General features: G+C 39.8%; 1 protein-coding gene across 2 annotated transcripts in view; it reads left to right on the top strand.

Moving 5' to 3' along the window:
- Window positions 1-5,287: 5,287 nt before the first annotated feature.
- LOC139409965 (PHD finger protein 24-like) overlaps window positions 5,288-8,679 on the top strand; it is a 29,994-nt gene continuing 26,602 nt past the window's right edge. Inside the window, exon 1 of one of the 2 annotated variants that reach the window (XM_071155380.1) lies at window positions 5,288-5,701. The gene's annotated coding sequence lies outside the window, so the exon portion shown is untranslated. The remainder of the gene's footprint in view (window positions 5,702-8,679) is intronic. The other variant, XM_071155381.1, reaches the window with a different exon arrangement.

Here is an 8,679-nt window from a genome sequence, read left to right as displayed (position 1 = left end):
AGAAATGCCATTTTACTGCCAATGTCTGTCTTTGGAGTTTGCATAGGCTCTGTGTTTGATTTTATACACTTGTCAGCAACGGGTGTGGCTGAAATTGCTTAATATACTAATTTGAAGGGGGGGGTCCACATACGTGTATGTGTGTATATATACATTTACCCCATTGCACATCATCCTGTTACATTGTTTCTCTTAGATTTTATATACAGTCGGAAGTTTACATACACCTTAGCCAAATACATGTAAACTATTTTTCACAATTCCTGACATTTAATCCTAGTAAAAATTCCATGTCTTAAATTAGTTAGGATCACCACTTCATTTTAAGAATGTGAAATGTCAGAATAGTAGTAGAGAGAATAATTTATTTCAGATTTTATTTATTTTAATCACATTCCCAGTGGGTCAGAAGATTACATACTCAATTAGCATATGGTAGCACCGCCTTTAAATTGTTGAACTTGGGTCAAACGTTTCTGGTAGCCTTCCACAAGCTTCCCACAATAAGTTGCGTGAATTTTGACCCATTCCTCCTGACAGAGCTGGTGTAACTGAGTCAGGTTGTAGGCCTCCTTGCTCGCACACGCTTTTTCAGTTCTGCTCACAAATTTTCCATAGGATTGAGGTCAGGGCTTTGTGATAGCCACTCCAATACCTTGACTTTGTTGTCCTTAAGCCATTTTGCCACAATTTTGGAAGTATGCTTGGGGTCATTGTCCATTTGGAAGACCCATTTGTGACCCAGCTTTAACTTCCTGACTGATGTCTTGAGATGTTTGTTCAATATATCCAATCCACATAATTTTCCTCCCTCATGATGCCATGTATTTTGTGAAGTGCACCAGACCCTCCTGCAGCAAAGCACCGCCACAATATGATGCTGCCACCCCCATGCTTCACGGTTGGGATGGTGTTCTTCGGCTTGCATGCATTTCCCTTTTTCCTCCAAACATAACGATGGTCATTATGGCAAACAGTTCTACTTTTGTTTCATCAGACCAGAGGACATTTCTTGAAAAGGTACGATCTTTGTCCCCATGTGCAGTTGCAAACGTTAGTCTGGCTTTTTTTTATAGCGGTTTTGGAGCAGTGGCTTCTTCCTTTTCTGAGCGGCCTTTCAGGTCATGTCGATTTATAGGACTTGTTTTACTGTGGATATAGATACTTTTGTACCTGTTTCATCCAGCATCTTCACAAGGTCCTTTGCCTTTGTTCTGGGATTGATTTGCACTTTTCGCACCAAGGTACATTCATCTCTAGGAGACAGAACGCTTCTCCTTTCTGAGCGGTATGATGGCTGCGTGGTCCCATGGTGTACTATTATACTATATACTATACTATTATATTATACTTGTGTACTATTGTTTGTACAGATAAACGTGGTACCTTCAGATGTTTGGAAATTGCTTCCAAGGATGAACCAGACTTGTGGAGGTCTATAATTATTTTGGCTGATTTTTTTTGTTGATTTTTTTCCCCCATGATGTCAAGCAAAGAGGCATGGAGTTTGAAGGTAGGCCTTGAAATACATCCACAGGTACACCTCTAACTGACTCAAAAACTTCTGAATCCATGACATTTTCTGGAATTTTCTAAGCTGATTAAAGGCACAATCAACTTAGTGTATGTAAACTTCTGACCCACTGGAATTGTGATACAGTGAAATAATCTGTCTGTTAACAATTGTTGGAAAAATGACTTGTGTCATGCACACAGTAGGTGTCCTAACCGACTTGCGAAAACTAGTTTGTTAACTAGTGTATGTGTATGTAAACTTCCGACTTCAACTGTACAACTACAATGTAGCTTAAAGTGTTTTAAAGTATAGTCTGTAGTTTTTAGCTTCAGTGCCTATAGTGTGAATAAATGTGATTCAGACACCTGAATGACGGAGACTATTGACTGTAGTAGTCTCTATCGCGTTTCAGCATTAGGACCCTAATCCAATTACCATTACATTCTATTATGTCTGGTAAGGTGGTGTAACCAGCTGTTTCTATCTCCCAGGTTTATGAAGGAAGGGCCTATAAGGACAGTTGCACAGTGCCAATCGAGACATGACACTTTGCAAGAGCAACAATTCACAAATTGGAGTAATTCTAACTCAGTTGTTTTAGTTGCTCGGCTACAGTCCTGTCATCAACATACATCACTATACTTTTACAACCGCCTCCTATTCACGTTTAAATCAAATTTGTATGTCACATGCGCCGACTATAACAGGTGTAGTAGACCTTACAGTGAAATGCTTACTTACAAGCCCTTAACCAACAACGCAGTTAAGAAACTTTCTTTTTTTTTTTTTTTACTTTAGTTTATTTAGTAAATATCAACACAATACAGTAACATAGGGATTCACAAATATGTTTCTATTTTAAATCCTATCAAACCATGAAGGACCGTTTTAACCCAGTTTAGAAAGAAGGAGGCTAAATGTTATCTCAGAGAATGACACACTCCAGGGTCAGTCATATATAGGTCGTTGATTATTTTTGGAGGGGTGTAAACCCATAGGGTTCTATCTCTTTTGTGTAAACCCCTGCACTACTAGAATATTCTATCGTAGCTATTTGAAAAGAGAAGAAAGACCAACCGCCAAGGTTGGGAGTTTCCCTATAGTGAAGCATTGCACTTAAAGTATTATGCTGTACAGCCTCCGGTTACATGATTGAATCATGTTCGACTAAATAGGTTTGACAGCACCACGTCAGTTCTAAACTCACTTTTCCTCCTATACTGTCTGCTCACTCTGTTATTGAGTTTTGATGGTCCTCTGATGGGGACTGCGTTGAACTGAAGAGAAAAAAGAAAATCCCCCATATTCTCTGAAAAACAGTTTTTTTTGGTTAATATTTAAATCATAACTCACAATGATCTGGAACAATCTCCCTGCGGCAGCCCATTTGGCCTCTAAACATTCCGTTTAAGTCTCTGACTGACACTGTTTGGCAGTGTGAGCTGATTTGATGAAGAGTACACTGTGAAAGAACCCTGATAGGTATCGTTGTCTCAGCTGTCTTGGACAAAATACAGATACAGTATAACTGCACTTGGAAGGAGAGGCTGTGGGCATATCAGTAATTGTAATGCAACAGTCCAGCTTGAATAAAAAGGGAATTAAAGAAGATCAATCTGGAGACACTGAAATATTTTTATAACCTTTGAAAATCTCCAATTTAAAACAACTTGGATAATAGCCAGCTCTCTTTTGTGCTCTCTAAATCTTAATTTATTTGCATGGTATACAACAGATGAAAGCCTTGAATTGCCCTTTGATGAATTAATGTTTTGGGGTTGTTTGATAAAACAGGTCATATTTTATGAATCATCTTTTGAACAGAGCGAGAGCGTGGATGTGCTTTTCATTATGTTGGTTTGAATCCTGAGCAGTCAATCATTCAGGAAATTCCATCTACAGTGTGACAGTGACAAGGTCACAAGGATCGCAGATGGCAAGGACACTGAAGAATGAAAGGCTTTGTAAAGGTTCATACTTGAGTTGATGTTCTGTATAAGAAAAGGACAAAGGAAGCAAGCATATCACTCACTCACATCAATCTTGGCTCAACCATAAGGCAATGCAACAATTACCATATCTATGGAGGGTACGTACGGGTGCGAACGAAAGGGGATAGGAGACTGTGACACCCTGTCTCTGGTATGGTGCTGGGGCATTTGTTCATTAGGGTGCATGAAAAGCAGCCAAGGCTATTCTCCTAAATCCAGCCAAATTAATGCTAATGGAAAATGCTATTGCATTGTGGATGAACTGCTAATGATTTGTTCCATTGCACCATCCCAGCCGATCAGTGTAAAGGAAACTAGTCACTTAAAGGGTATTAATGTCAAAAGCTGTTAGTATTTGGTCCCATATTCCTTGCCCGCAATGACTACATCAAGCTTGTGACTCTACAAACTCATTGGATGCATTTTGCAGTTTGTTTTGTGTTATGTTTTGTCCAATAGTAACTGAGTAAGTAAGTAATTTATTTTTAAGTGAGTAGATAAGATGTTTATGAATAATTTATAAATGAATCCTGATAATGCTGATAAAGGTTAGAGGCTACACCAAAACATGCTAACTAACCTATTTCCAATAACAGGGGAGCTTAGCATTTGTATGATCTTTGTGCCTCTGTAAATTCACTCATCATTATTCATGATTATGCATAATCATGGTAGCATCCACACAAATGTAGGAGTGTTCAGAATCATCCTCTATTCTTACTTATGACAAAAGTGACTCCAAAATACTACAATATTTTTCAACATTCAGTTCCTTTTGGGCTAAAGATAATCCAAAACAAACCTCAAATGCATCCAACAAAATGCATCTCAAATCTAAAATGTTGGAATATAGAGCCAGATTAAATTTTTTTGCTTCACTGTCCAAACACTCCCGTCCATATGTAGAAAGGACAATCTTAGTGAAGTGATGTGCTCAGAAACTGAGGGCTTTTAAAGCTGAGTGTTCAGGCACAAGGACGACAATTTATGATATTCATTTGAATTTCTTCTCTGTTCAAATGTGCAGTACTGCAAGTGAATGTGTCTAAATATAATTTCCAATGAATTTGGAAGATGCCTGAACTTAAATTTGAACTATTTGGTATTTATTAGGATCCCCCATTAGCAGCTTCAAAAGCAGCAGCTACTCTTCCTGAGGTCCACATGAATCATGATATAATCCACAGTACAGAACATATTAGTCTAGGACTGAAATACATACATTTTAAAACATCACACAGCCTACATGTCAGCATATACACACAATATCTAGGTCTAATACATTGTGTATATATATTTATATATATATATATATATATATATATGGCTGTGTCTCTCCAGGCCCCTTTGTGCAGTAAAGTGTTATTTTATCTGTTGGTTTGAAACTGGTTTTATTGCTAGCTTGAGTTACCAGGGGTGGCAGAGAGTTCCATGTAGAGTTTCCCAGCCTCTGTTCTGGACCTGGGGACTGTGAAGAGTCCTTTGGTTGCATGTCTTGTGCTGTACCGATGAGTATCCCGAACTGTGTGTCAACAGATAGTTCTATAGGCTTCCATTAAATCTCCAGATTGCATCATGTTGTTTTGAGTTGATGATATTGATCCATGAGAGCAGTGAGTGAGGGCTGTGAAAGCCTCCACATTCCATTTACATGACGTTCTCAACCTTTCTGGGAGGTTATTGGCTATAAGTGTATCCTGGCGCAAACTTCATTTTTTTAGAACTGGTCCCGGCCAATCAAGAAGGTAGATTTAGTAGCCTACAAGTTATCTAGCTCCTCGATGCTTTCGATTGACTAGCAAGGCGTGTTAGTGTGGGTGTGATTAGTGCATAGCACTTGCTCCATGGTTCTTTATTCTGGCTATAACTGTGCTGTGCGTACGGCTGTATTTTCAAGGGCGCGTTCCTCTTGGCGGAGCTGCACTGTCGCTCTCCACACGTGCAAGTGTCAAGAAAAAATATTTCAGCACTGGAGCTGTCCACGTCAGCGTTTTGACGGACTCTTGTCACTCTTATCACGGATAGGTAATTCGTGTCACATTTGCAGTATATATTTGTGAAATTCAGGCTATTTTGAGTAGGCTAAACGCGTACTTTTCATTCAATCGAAGCCTTGCAATGCTGGGTAGCTGTTCGTGAGACACAAGGAAAAAAGTCCCAAATCGCGGTGGAGAGTTGTCCGATTTTATCTCAGGTAAATTCCATTTATTTTCAATATGACATACAGACCAACAGAAAAATTGTTGCATAACACATTTCAGAGTTGCATTTAATTTAATGCATGACGAAAAGGCTTCTCGGGTGATTTGCAGGAGCTAGGCTATAGCATTTTTCTTCATCTGCCAATGATTGCTGGCTGTGTTTTTAAACTAAACATTCATAGGCTGGATATAGTGACCTGGTGTCAGCAAGGCCTTCGCAACGCTATGTGTGTGCTACAGGGGTGAAACCACAGATATCCCATTTAATTACTAGAGTGGCTATGGCCCCAATTTCCAAAATTATATGAAAATGGCAGCCATTGTGGCCAGGGAGAAATCCAAACCAGTCTAATTTGAATGAATGGTAGTTGTGGCATAGGTGATGCAATTCTTGCTTTTTCTTATGCAGGAACTTGAAAGTAAGGCATCTGATGTATATCAGAGATTGTGTAATATAATTACTGTCATCCTAAAATATTGTCATATGATTATAAATACATTAAACTGGTTTTATACCAATATAAATAGCCTCTAAAATATATGTAAACAGACCATAAATGTCTCAATGTTTGTTTTCTAGGAAAACTGAGTGTTATGATAAAATATCAGTACTTGTTGCATTAAGTCCTATCATCAACTGATTTCAGCTACTGTATGGCTGTTGATTGACTGCATTGTTTGTATGGAATGTTGGCATACTGACAGGTCATTTGAAAAATATTTGGAATCATTCCACTTATACTGGCTGGAATACAGCACGTTTGGCAGCCGATTTAGGTCGGCACTCAGCTGGGGGGTAGATCCTAGCCACGTTTGATCATTTTGTGCATCATAACCTCTCTTTGGGCAGTGTAGGATGGCTCACTTCAATTAATGGTGGCAGGAAAAGGAGTTAGTCGTGTGGGTGGGGGAAATAACATCCTGCTATTCCTCAAGACCAAAGGCTGAATCATGTCCCACTATGTAGGCTACCTGCAACAGAGCAGAACAGAGCAACAGAGTTCAATACTACCCCAGGTAGTATGTCCCATCCTGTGGTAATCCTGGGGTCAACACAGGTCCTGTACCTAGGGAGTTCTGGATCCCTGGACTGAGTCATGCTCAACAGCCTGCGACAGATATCTGCAGCTTGTGCATGTTCCTCTGCCGTTCTCACAGTGACCATTGTCCGCTTCTCTCAGCCTCAGTGTATTGACTGGCACAGCTTTTCTGCTTGCCTGGCAGCCTGTCAATGCCAACATAGGAGCTGCTCTCTAAGGATGCATTTAGATTTAAATTCCTCTACTTCCAGGCGCCTTTGTCTGTGCACCATGGACAGCACACAAACAGAATTTGTTTTTGGGACCAACCAAACAGTTGTCAGCCCGCTGGGTGTCTTTGTTGGGTTCTAGGACAGAGAAGAGAAGAGGTGTTCTCGGTGTACCAGAGATGAGGAGTCCCAGCAGGGCAAGGAGATTTGGTCTCAGTCATTCTCTACATGCACAGAGAACTATGGCAGTGTGCCTCACACAGATGTGATTATACAGCTTCTGCCTGATGGTCTGTGTTTCCAAAAAGAAACCGTTGTCTCTGCCATTTTTGTGTATGCTTACCAGTGTGTGTGGTTGTGTTTGTGTACGTTTTGTAAACGATTCTGCTCATTGGCGAACTTGTTAGTGTAATTAGTTCCAGGTCTTTGCTCTGTGGGTCCGTGGATGAGATCTTTGGCTAAATAGGATTCATTCCCATGAACGCTTTGTGCCCCCCCCCCCCCCAATGATCCCATCATGAAAAGGAGGACTGGTTGGGATTCTAATCAGCACATACCCAGAATGGACCTGTGAAGAGAAACATGTCACAACTCTAGTCAGACCTAGAACCTCAAGCCTTACTGTGAAAATGGATTCCTTGAACTAATCTTTTAAATCCACCAGTTTGTATAATGCAGGAAGAAGAAAAAATCATGTAGGCGCTAAACTTGGATGACATTCCACAGTAGCTAGGTTTCCATCCAATTTGCGACAGATTTTCATGCAAATATTATATAAAATCTGCATGGGGGGGGGGGGATCAACATTTTCCCAGCAGAGGTTTGTTTCCATCGACCTGACTTGTTGCAAATAAAAGGCTGTGTGTGACGACAGTGCACATAAATACCACTCTTGATAAGTTCTCATGTACCAAATAAAAACAAATTCAATCTATTGATGGTTTTGTCACAAACTATTGCAATAAAGGGCAAACTTACCCAATCAGGTTTTTGCGCATGCTCTCAAGGCATAAGTTCACTCCCATCTCCAATTACTCAAGCTAATAACAAAATTACCTTTATTAAATAACGGATTAAACAACATCTCATGGAATGGCAGGGACTGTGAGGACACACACACAGAGAGACACATGATGTCATTGCATACAAATTATGACCCTAGATATTTATTGGTAAGGAGCATCAAGCTCATCACCATACACTTTCACCACCCTGTGAAGATCATTCTAACTTTCATCTGTAGCCTAATAAACTGCATGCTTTTTCAAATTGTAGTGGGCACACACTGGTTGAATCAACTTTGTTTCCACACCATTTTAATGAAATGATGTTTAATTGATGTCTGTGCCTAGTGGGATGACCGCAACTTTGCCTTTACATGATGGTTATTCCATCAAAAATTGAGCAAGAAATCGTTTCCACTTCAATTTGTCGCATAAATAATTTTACAGGCACAAAAAGATCCCACTGTGTCAAACAAATAAATTGTCTTTCGACATTTATAAAACTGTACCGACCCTTCCTGTTTCCATCACAGATGTTATGATTTATTTTTGTTATACGGTATGACTTTAGGCACATAAAACGTGTTTAGAGACCTGTGCACAGGAGGTGTCAGACTGAATACTAATGGTGAACCAAGGTGTCCTGATCTGCCCCTGATACACGGCTCACAGGATTCAAACCATTCTAATTCCAGTCCACGATTAATTTCCTGTTTGG

The sequence above is a fragment of the Oncorhynchus clarkii genome, chromosome 5 (assembly GCF_045791955.1).
Source record: "Oncorhynchus clarkii lewisi isolate Uvic-CL-2024 chromosome 5, UVic_Ocla_1.0, whole genome shotgun sequence".
NCBI lineage: Eukaryota > Metazoa > Chordata > Actinopteri > Salmoniformes > Salmonidae > Oncorhynchus > Oncorhynchus clarkii.
Note: the sequence above shows the minus strand (reverse complement) of the source record. Positions and strands in the feature narration are given on the sequence as shown.